A 12278-nucleotide genomic window follows, 5' to 3' on the forward strand; every position below is an offset into this window, starting at 1 on the left:
CTTAATAGAGGCCTAAGCCTCCCTACTCCACTGTTTAGAAAGTACACGATTCAACCCTCCCTCGTTTTTCCCTTTGTCTTCAGCTCACTGTGGGGACGCAGCTGAGACACAGGGCTCCATGGGCCCTCTTCTCTGACCTCGAGTCCCACCCGCCCGAGAAAACGCTCCACTGCTTTTCAGACCTCCCCTTAGCCCTGCTGTTTCTGGGGACCCTAAGCAGAGAGTGGGAGGGTCCCTGGTGTCATTTGGAAACGGCTGCTGGGGGCAGGGTTCGCTTCCTGGGAGGGTGGGGGGTGTAACTCAGCCTTTCGGATGGACCTAGTACATGGGTAGGAAGCCAAGTTCAAACTCGAGTGGCCCAGCCCTCCAGGGCGGGCGCGGCCAGCTTGCCTCCCTGGTCCTGGGCTCTGTAAGAAGGCACGCCGCCTGCCTCGCCCCAGTGAACCTCTCCGGCCAACTGCCCAAGCTCTCAGGCCCAGATGGTCAGACTCTCAGGCAGGCTGAGGTAGGACTCACGGGGATTTGGGAACTTCGGGGCCTTTCTGCTCTGCTTGGATTTACTGTGTTTTAAAGAGGCTTTTTTAATTGCCCTTTTAAAATGTAAGTCTTCCTCCTGGCAATGACTTGCGAGCAATATGGCAGCTCCTCTAGCCCACGTCTGCTTTCTGGAATCCGTGTTGGAGCAGTATGGTGGCAACAATGGCTCCCTCTCCAGTCCAATCCCTGCAGTGGGGTTGGGGCTCCTTGATGACAGCCCCTCTGTCCACATGGGAACCCCCAGGGACCACTGCAAAAGGCTGAGTGTTTTATGTTCTATATCCAGGAAAAAAGGGATAGACGGGAGAGCTTCATGATTATAAACTGACCCTAGAACTTCCCTCCTGCCCTTCCAGAGCCTAGCCTGCACCCCCCAGCTCGTTCTTTCCCTTGCCTGGTTCTCTGGTTGGACTCCACACTCAAGGAAGCAGAAAGTCGAGGCTTGAGATCGGAGGCCCCCACGCTGGAAGAGGCGTCTACTGTCTCTGGTTGCCCTCTGCTCACCAACAGGCCTTTGGGAGGGAGTGTGCATGCGTTTGTCTAAATATGTGTATGTGTGTTTGTTAGAGCAGCTGCCCTGGTGAGGCTGGTGTGCCCAGCAGGAAAAAAAAAAAAAGGAAAAGGGCCTCCGATTAGCTGAGGGGCCGAGGATCCCAGATCTGGATGTAACAGGAACCCCCGGAGGGGAAGTTTATCAAAATATGAAAAAACTGTAACCAGTGGTAATAAAAGATCTCACTGGCAAATAGAGATCACTTAAACAAAGAAATTCACAGTTAACCAAAAACAGTTCAGTATTTTAAGAAAACTTTGTTTTCTTAGAGAACCAGATTCAAGTTTTAAACCACTTACCTTTCACATTCATTTTCTTAATGAAATTCAATCCTATCTCAGCCAATCCTGAACATGCGCAAAGCTCAGTGTTCTTCCCCTACAAAACTTCCACAATTTTCTACCTAGCCTAGAGTCGCTCAGTCGTGTCTGACTCTTTGCGACCCGTGGACTGTAGCCCACCAGGCCCCTCTGTCCATGGGATTCTCCAGGCAAGAATACAGGAGTGGGTTGCCATTTCCTTCTCCAGGGAATCTTCCCAACCCAGGGATCGAACCCAGGTCTCCTGCATTGCAAGCAGATGCTTTAACCTCTGAGCCACCAGGGAAGCCTGCATCCATATTAACCTGTCCTGCACTTTCATTCAGAAACAACCAGCTCAAGGACATCGTCCCCTTTGCCAAAACGCATTTTCATTCCTCATACCTTAGCCTGGCACTGGGCACTCCAGCAGAGGCACTTGTGGGAACACCTTCGTCTCCATCCAAAGGGGGAAGGCAGAATCACAGATAAAACCTGTGTGTGATGACACAGAACATCCAGCCATTAAAAGGAATTCACATACCCCTACATCTGAATAGATCCTAAAGCCACTGCTGAAAAAACCGGAAGCGTATGAGTCTAATCATACTGATCCCTCCCAATACCTCACATGTACTAAGGAATAAGCGTACAAACCTCACAGGAATGAAAATGGGAGGTCTGCTCTGTGGCATTTACTACCTAGAAGGACTTGATGTGGGCCCTGGAATTGGGAATGGCGATAAAGAGGACTTGAAGTTTAAAAAAAAAAAAAAAAAAAAGACAAATGTAAAGTTAATGGTATTATTAAATGATATAACTGAAAGTGAACCAATTTTTTCCTAAGAGATATGATGAATAATGGCCTAAGCCTTTTTACTCCACTGTTTAGAAAGTATATTATTTTATCCTCTCTCCTGTTTTCCTGTGCCTTTATCTTGTGGATAATTGCAAATTCATACCAATCAGGTATTGTTAACAACAAGCAGAAATGATAAGTCCTGAAATATTTGCAAGCTGGGACTCATTGCAGCAAAAAGAAAATCCATAAACTATTTTTCATGCTTATTAAATGAGGGTGGGTGTATTTTAGATCGTCTGCTAACTTCCGGATTGCTGGGTTTTGTAATTATTTTTGTTAACATAATAAAGACTTTGGTTCTGGCATGACTAAAATGTGCTAGTTAGGATTTTGCTCTGAATTTTCAGGCTGGAATCTGGATTGTATAATCAAAGGCAAGTTTTTCACCTAAAGCAGTGTTGAAATGCAGAGAAGGCAATGGCACCCCACTCCAGTACCCTTGCCTGGAAAATCCCATGGATGAAGGAGCCTGGAAGGCCGCAGTCCATGGGGTCGCTGAGGGTCGGACAGGACTGAGCGACTTCACTTTCATGCATTGGAGAAGGCAATGGCAACCCACTCCAGTGTTCTTGCCTGGAGAATCCCAGGGATGGGGGAGCCTGGTGGGCTGCCGTCTATGGGGTCGCACAGAGTCGGACACGACTGAAGCGACTTAGCAGCAGCAGTAGCAGCAGTGTTGAAATGTGTTGACTAATAAAGATATCCCTCAATTGGAATTAGCCACATTTTCTTAATCCCTTGACTCAGTATTTACAAGTTTCTTCAGCAAAGCTGTCCCTCTCCTTAGCAGAGGAGGAAAAGATGAGCCTGAACTCAAATCTAACAGGGTCTGGTAAAGGAGCTCAAACAAAGGATGGTATTTCTTCAAAAGCTTTTGCTTCTGTTTAAAAATATGAGATTTTACTCCATAATACATGGGAGTAAAACTGACACCACATGCAAATGCATCATTTTATTCCTGAAACGCCAGATACCCCCGGAGTCCTCTTATGTTCCACCTCGATAGACACAACGTGAACACAGTTCAGAAACTGTGTGTGGAACCCTAATGCGGTGCGCTCAGTGTGTCTGACTCTTGTGACCCCGTGGACTGTACCCGCCAGGCTCCTCTGCCCATGGGATGCTCCAGGCAAGAACACTGGAGTGGGCTGTCATGGCCTCCTCCAGGGGATCTTCCCCACCCAAGGATCAAACGCGTGTCTCCTGCATTGGTAGGCGATTCTTTACCGCTGAGCTGCCTGGGAAGCAGTCCCCACTCTAGAGAGCGCTCAACATTTCCCTCATGGGGTGAGCACGCCTTTACGGCCACAGGGAAGTCAAGGCTTTAACTGACAGGGAGCCCCGCTATTTAATATCCACCCAAAGTAGGGCCATAATTTAACTTCAGGAAAACCAAAGTCATCATTTTTGGTCTGCCGTCCTAAGTCCCCTCAGTCGGGTCCAACTCCTTGTGACCCCATGGACTGTAGCCCTCCAGGCTTCTCTGTCCATGGGATTCTCCAGGCGTGAATACTGGAATGGGTTGCCATCTCCTCCTTCAGGGGATCTTCCTGACTTAGGGATCGAACCCACATCTCCTGTGTCTCCTGCATTGGCAGGTGGATTCTTTACCACTGAGCTACCTGGGAAGTCCCACAGAATCCTAATGTTGTTTGAGAATTTACAAAACAGAGCTTAAACATTTTATTTAAAATTGGGGATAGAAGAAACTGTCTTTTTATGTAGCTTTACCTTAAACAATCCTTAATAGAGGGAGAGTTCTGCTTTTTTCTCCAGCTTCACTGAATTTGCAGAGAAGATTAGCTGGTGAATTTGAAACAGAAGCAAAATCTTATGACAAATTATATTTTCAAAATCAAGTACCGGCTAAGCTCTTTCCTACTGCCAATTTGAATTACTGAATATCAACAACAATCACAAATGAATCATCTTGTTAGCTATGGAATTACTGTTAAATTGTTAGGCATGGTAACAGCATTGTGGGCAATTTAAAAAGTCGTAATTTGTTAGAGAGAGAGAGACAGTAAATTGTACAGATTTGTGGGTGAAATAATGGTTGAGATTGGATTCTGAAACTTCTAACCCATCCTCAGTAAAAAGAAAAAAGAAAGAAAGAAAGAAAAAAGTGAATGTGGGTGGGGGAGAGGGTGAGTGAGGATTAGGTATAAATGAAACAGAGGCTCATGTCAACAGCTGCTGAAATTAGGTAAAAAAATGAGCATGTCCCCCCAATTTTGTGTGTATTTAAAAGTCTTTATAATAAAGATAAATTAACAAGTTATGTTGAACATGGTACTTCACTAAAATTTACTAAGAAAAAAATAGACTTAACCAATATCAAATACTTAAATAAAAATACTGACCATAAAATATAGCTTGCACAGCAGGTTTCTAAAATACTTTGTTTTCAACCAAAGTATTTGTTGGAGCTTGGTTTTCAGTCTTGTGTGTGTCTTTTTAAATCAACCATTGCAGTTAAATAATATTCAAAATGTTAATAATTTGGGAAGAGATTAGAATCCCATGTCATAAAATGATTAGGATTGTGATTTGCTCTGCTCAAATCTGTACAAAGGCTGATGACACTTGTAGTCAGAATGCAAAATCACACTTTGTGATTAACAAAGACACTGCAGATGCAGAGAGAGGCAGCAAGTTCCTCATTTGCAAGGCTGGAGGCTCTGCCTTTCGGTGTTCAGTTCTTCCAATTGCTGGTTCCAGGAGACCAAGTCTGCAGCCTCACACGGGAGGACTTAATTGCTTTACTTGATCCCTGGAATTAGATATGCACTTCTTTGTAATCTCTGACTGGCCAAGCATAAAGTTTTTTTTTTCTTTAATAATCAAAGAGAATGTTACATATTATGCAATGTAGTTTATGTATACACCAAATATAATTTTATAGTATTTGTACAAATAGGTAAAATCTGTTTATATTATTTTTAAAAAGAGAGTATTTCTTGAAGCAAATAACAGTTGAGTGGCCGAATTAACCCTTTCATACAGAGATGTCCCGGGTTTCAGCAAATGTTAATGGACTTGTTGGAGCAGAAGCTGCTCTTAGGAACAAGGCATCCGATTTGACAGCAAACACTTGGCTAAACCATGCCAAACTTCAGGATGACCTGGGGCTAGGCTGGGGAAATGTGACTTCTCATACAAGGTAGACACAGACCCCAAGTTCGATGAGGGCCCCGTTAGGTGAAGGAAAAAAGGGCATGACTCACAGGAAGACTGTCCTGTGGTCTAGCCTTAGATTGGGTCCCACCAGGAGCAGACCCAGGCACAAGGACTCCCAAGTAAGTTACCAGGGAGGTGAAGGCAGGAAGCCCCCATATGTAGGGAAGGGACATGGGGCTGCAGCCACTGGGGACTTGGAGGCAGCACAGACCATAGAGTATCTTGGGACTCCCTGGTGCTTCAGTGGCTGAGACTCTCGATGCAAGGGGCCCAGGTTCGATACCTGGTCACGGAACTAGATCTCACATGCTGCAACTAAGAGTTCTGCCACAACTAAAAACAGCACAAAACAAAACAACTAATCCCACATGCCACGACTAAGACTCAGTGAAGCCAAATAAGATAAAAAATAGAGCACATCCTTCTCAAAGAAGGATGATGGGGTGGGGAGAATTAACAAGTTTCTTGGGTTTAATGATAATTGTGATTTGCTGAAACTTCAAACACTGAAGTTTCTGGTGCTCCATCCTTGGAGTGTTTTCAGTTCAGTTGCTCAGTTGTGTCCAACTCTTTGCGACCTCATGAACTGCAGCACGCCAGGCCTCCCTGTCCATTACCAACTCCCGGAGTTCACCCAAACTCCAGTCCATCAAGTCAGTGATGCCATCCAGCCATCTCATCCTCTGTCGGCCCCTTCTCCTCCTGCCCCCAATCCCTCCCACCATCAGAGTCTTTTCCAATGAGTCAACTATTTGCATGAGGTGACCAAAGTATTGGAGTTTCAGCTTTAGCATCAGTCCTTCCAAAGAACACCCAGGGCTGATCTCCTTTAGAATGGACTGGTTGGATCTCCATGCAGTCCAAGGGACTCTCAAAAGTCTTCTCCAACACCACAGTTCAAAAGCATCAATTCTTCAGTGCTCAGCTTTCTTCACAGTCCAACTCTCACATCCATACATGACCACAGGAAAAACCATAGCCTTGACTAGACGGACCTTTGTTGGTGGCAAAGTAATGTCTCTGCTTTTCAATATGGTCATAACTTTCCTTCCAAATCTGCAGTGATTTTGGAGCCCCCCAAAATAAAGTCTAACACTGTTTCCCCATCTATTTCCTATGAAGTGATGGGACCAGATGCCATGATCTTCGTTTTCTGAATGTTGACCTTTAAGCCAACTTTTTCACTCTCCTCTTTCACTTTCATCAAGAGGCTTTTTAGTTCCTCTTCACTTTCTGCCATAAGGGTGGTGTCATCTGCATATCTGAGGTTATTGATATTTCTCCCGGCCATCTTGATTCCAACTTGTGCTTCTTCCAGTCCAGCGTTTCTCATGATGTACTCTGCATAGAAGTTAAATAAGCAGGGTGACAATATACAGCCTTGACGTACTCCTTTTCCTATTTGGAACCAGTCTGTTGTTCCATGTCCAGTTCTAACTGTTGCTTCCTGACCTGCATACAGATTTCTCAAGAGGCAGGTTAGGTGGTCTGGTATTCCCATGTCTTTCAGAATTTTTCACAGTTTATTGTGATGCACACAGTCAAAGGTTTTGGCATAGTCAATAAAGCAGAAATAGATGTTTTTCTGGAACTCTCTTGCTTTTTCCATGATCCAGTGGATGTTGGCAATTTGATCTCTGATTCCTCTGCCTTTTCTAAAACAAGCTTGGGCATCTGGAAGTTTATGGTTCACGTATTGCTGAAGCCTGGCTTGGAGGATTTAAGCATTACTTTGCTAGCGTGTGAGATGAGTGCAATTGTGCAGTAGTTTGAGCATTCTTTGGCATTGCCCTTCTTTGGGATTGGAATGAAAACTGACCTTTTCCAGTCCTGTGGCCGCTGTTGAGTTTTCCAAATTTGCTGGCATATTGAGTGCAGCACTTTCACAGCATCATCTTTCAGGATTTGAAATAGCTCAACTGAAATTCCATCACCTCCACTAACTTTGCTTGTAGTGATGCTTTCTAAGGCCCACTTGACTTCACATTCCAGGATGTGTTTTAATGGAGTTCAAATTCATTTATAAAAGTGATTAGGGATATTTAGTTTGATTTATGAAGTAGTTTTTCAAAGGCTCAACCTTTCCTAAAATCTGATGCTTAGCAGCAAATTTTGAATAAAAAATAAGCACATTTAGAAGGGCAGTCATCTGGGACTTGCCTGGTGATCCAGTGGCCAAGACTCCACGTTCCCAGTGCAGGGGAACTGGGTTCAATCCCTGGTTGGGGAACTAGATCCACATGTCGCAACCAAGAAGTCACGGGCTACAACTAAAGATCCTGCATAGCACAACTAAGACTTGACACAGTCAAATAAAAAATATTGGGGGAAAAGAGGGCTGTCGTATGATGTAAGCTGAGCGTCACTTCACGGCGTGCTCTGTGATTGCACGTCCAGTAGCCGCGCCTGTCAGACCCCCTCCATTCTAGGATGCATTTCCTTCTTAACATTCTTTTGAAGTAGACGCTGTTGCTTTCTCACATCCACAAAGATATTTCTCACGTCCAGAAAAGATTTCTCTCTTTTCTTTGGCGGGGGGGGGGGAGTGTGGGAGGGTCACTGACATCATCACCGAGTTCACAGCGGCGTGTAAATGCTTGTACAACTTTTGTGCAAGCTACACGTTCATCACCAACTCTCTGGAGAAACTGAGATTCAACACAGTTTTCTATTAAACCATGGCTTTCATCTATTTGAGCTCTTGGTCATCAAAAACTTTATTGCAAAATGCAAAAACCACTGCCAAATAATTAAACAGTTGTAGCTTTATATCATACAAAGAAATTTAAAAAGCACTGCAGCAAAAACCATCAGACTGCTCTTTGTCACTGCGCAGCTGGCTGGTACTCAAGTCCCCAGCAGAGGCAGCAGCTTGGGGTACTTCTCTCACCAGCCGAGACAAGGAGGAATTGACTGGCCCCAGCTGGTGTCCCAGCTCACTATAATTTTAGCAAGCGTCCTGAATGCTGTTCTCGACAGGGAGGCATTAGTTAGGCTGCTGTGTTTGAAAAGAGAGCTGGTTATCTGGGGTCATCTTTCAGACTTTAGCACGTCTAAGTGAGAGTCCCTTTCACTGCACGCCTGTCTCACACCCCGGCAGAAGAGGTCATGGCAGAAGCAGACGTACATGGCAGAGGCCTACCGAACTCGTCCTGGCTTATTCCAAGGTGGTGATTAAAGAGAATACTTTATGGCAAAATAGAAAATGCAGACAAATGATAAACCAGAAGGGACACTAGGCCTGCCCAGGCCCATGGCGGTGTGAGTTCTATTAGGCATGTCACCCAGCTCGAGCTGCCTGTGAACCTTGGTGGAAGGAAGAAGCTGCTTTGGCTAACATCTCACCATTTCTGGGCTTCCCTTGTGGCTCAGCTGGTAAAGAATCCGCCTGCAGTGTGGGAGACCTGTGTTCGATCCCTGTGTTGGGAAGATCTCCTGGAGAAGGGAAAGGCTACCCACTCCACCATTCTGGCCTGGAGAATTCCATGAACTGTATAGTCCACAGGGTCACAAAGAGTCGGGAACGACTAAGCTACTTTCACTGTCACCATTTCTGCCAGGCTGCAGTCTGGAAGAATCCCATTCCCGAGCCAGTAAGAGTAGGCACTTCTTATTCCATACATTATATCACCGTCCTCCTAGCAGTGATGACTTCCTGCTGTTTCCACCGACTTGGCCTGGCCGCGTCCCTTGTACACAGCCAGGCAGACCCAACCTATTACAGACATGTTCCCAAGATCAATGAGAACTGATCCTGAAGTAAGGGAGCTGACCAGAACCTCTGAAGACAGACTTCTGAGGCACTTCCCTGGCCACCCAGTGATGAAGAATCTGCCTTCGAACGTAGAGGACACTGGTTCAAGCCCTGGAACGGGAACTAGGATCCCCCATGCTGCAGGGCAACTGAGCCTGCCCACCGCGACAAAAGACGCCACAGTGAAGATCTCACATGCCCCATCTAAGACCTGACACAGCCAAAGCGAAACAAATATTCTAAAAGACAGACTTTTGATTAAAAGGACATTTGATTCTTTTCAGGGGTGAACTATTTTAGAAGAGAGAAAATGCAGAGTGAAGTAAGTCAGAAAGAGAAAAACAAATACTGTCTATTAATGCATATATGTGGAATCTAGAAAACCGGTACAGATGAACCCATTTGAAAGGCAGAAATAGAGACACCGATGCAGAGAAGAGCTGCACGGACACCAAGCAGGGGACCGGAGCGAGGAGCGAGCTGGGAGGTTGGGACTGACACGTGTATATGCTACTTTCTGTTCTTTGTGTTTTTCATACTGTTGCTCTAGGAGGAAACCCGGGGCTCTTCAGAGCCATTGCAGAGCTTCCACAGACCATACACACTTTTCTAGTAAGGGAAAGACACTCTTCTGGTGGCACACCTCAGTCATTTTATATCAGAACTTCTTGAGCATCTCGGTTCAAGGAGTTTTTAGGGTTTCTATAATTTTTTTTCACAGCACCCATAGGCCAAAAGAAGTCCCTAACAGTCCTTTTCATGGGGCAGTTAGACCCAAATAACTTCATTAGAATTTATGTTCTCAAAACTAAGCAGTAATTTGAAAACACACAAAAACTGAAAAAAACAGGAATTCCCAGGGATTAGGACTCCACGCTTTCACTGCTTGAGCCTGAGTTCAATCCCTGGTCAAGGAACTAAGATCTCATAAGCTAGGGTGAAGCCAAAAAAAAAAAAAAAAAAAAAAAAATTAAAAAGAGAAGGAACAAAAAAACAGTAATTTTTAAAATATATTTATTCTTAAGAAACTGCAAGTCCCTATAACGGGGCTGCATGCAGGGGTTGAATTGTGACAATACCATTCTCAGGTCCTGTTCCTCATGATTCTCTTGAAATACTTGCTTTTTATCAAGCGAACATCTAAAAATCCACCCTTATAAAGAATATGATATCATCTAATACAGCACAGTACAGGGCATTTCCTGGCAGTCCAGCAGTTAGGGCTCCACGCTTCCTGCAGGAGGTGCGGATTCCACCTCTGGTCAGGGGACCAGAATCCCGCAAGCCTCTCAGTGCAGCCAAGATACCAAGCTTTATGTACTATTGAGATGGTGAATTATCTCAAGCTGTTGGTCCATGGATGTCGGACAGAGGTCCAGTATTGTTGAGTTTTTCTTGACATTTTAAATATTCCATGACACCCTGAGAGCCTGCTGTGCATAGAAGGGATTCCTGCAGCATTTGGAAACCATGGGTTTTATATATAGAAGTGCTGTGTGACATGTTACCTGGGACCCTGCAGTGACCCGTTATAGCTTGTGATTTTAACCAGAATCCTGTCCAGTCAGTTTAGTTAGAAATCCCCTCCTTATCCCTGATGGTAGTTTTCCAACCATCAGCTCCTCCAATCTACTTCTTTGGTATTAATCCCCGCTTGTCCATATTGTATTTGGAGTTGAGACTGGTTTATACTGTGGTCTCTTTTCTCTTAGTGCAATAGTTCCTGAGTAAATTCTGGTTTTAACGCTTTAATTACTATTTAGCTTGGGTTTTCTTTAACACATCACAACCATACATTCTTATTCCGAATCTCTCCTTTTGCTAGAATCCTTGCTTATTGCTACCCTGTGTCCACTCTTTCCTTTTCTAATGGTAATATTACAAGGGGTCATACACTCAATCCATGCTTTGGGTCCAGAAAGTTGAACAGAAGAAGTGTGTCTGCTAAAGAGTGACTTTTAACACAGCAACTTGGATGAAATCCAGTCCTTTAAGCAGAGAACATAATGTACTTATAGGTCACTACTAGCCAGAACACAGTCGTGACTGAGTCCAAGAGGAGAAAGAGAGAGACAGAGACGTTGGGTGTGGAGCTTGGGAACACACAGAGGCTTTGTCTCAATGGCTGGTAGCTCGGTGGGTGTCGTAGTCCTCTGATTACTACTGAAAGTTGGGGACAGCTCAAAATTGGTAAGGTCCAGGTCCAAGTCTCGAAGGAGACAGATTTGCTCTGAAAGTGAGGATTGAAGGTCAAATGAAGAGACACTTCAGTTTGTTTCTCTCTGATTTGATCAATTCATTATTATTTACCCTGCAATAATTTAATGGTTTTACGGTATTTATAAAGGCCATTTTTTCATATTTCCACAGGAAAAATAGCATTGCCATTAATCTGAATGTCTGTCTCTAGCCTATCTTTTACAACACATACTTTGGGACATAATTTTATCAGGTACACAACTGCCTAATTGTGGAGGTGACTTCATGCACATTTAACCTGCTAGGAAGAATATGGAGACATTCCCTAGTGGCTCAGAGTTTAAAGTGTCTGCCTGGAATGCGGGAGACCTGGGTTCGTTCCCTGGGTCGGGAAGATCCCCTGGAGAAGGAAATGGCAACCCACTCCAGTACTCTTGCCTGGAGAATCCCATGGAGGGAGGAGCCTGGTAGGCTACACTCCATGGGGTCAGAAAGAGTCGGACACAACTGAGCGACTTCACTCTCTTTCACTTTCTTCTCTCATCAGTGTCTTTCCTAAGGTAAATTTTTCTACAGAGATTCCCTCACTTTGTCTTAACATTCAGTAATGGCCAACACAATATTTGCTATATCCTCTTAACTCCTTTAATATCTGACTCTATGTGCTGATATCAAATAGTATTATGTTTCATTGCTAATCATTATGAATTTATTTTTAGAGTGATGAAAATGCTACATAATTAGTGACAGTGCTTTCACATCCCTGTGATTATATTCAGTTCCGTTCAGTTGCTCAGTCATGTCTGACTCTTTGCAACCCCATGGACTGCAGCATACCGGGCTTCCCTGTCCATCACCAAATCCCAGAGCTTGCTCAAACTCATGTCCATCAAG

The sequence above is a fragment of the Capra hircus genome, chromosome 22, assembly GCF_001704415.2.
Source record: "Capra hircus breed San Clemente chromosome 22, ASM170441v1, whole genome shotgun sequence".
NCBI classification, from domain to species: Eukaryota; Metazoa; Chordata; class Mammalia; order Artiodactyla; family Bovidae; genus Capra; species Capra hircus.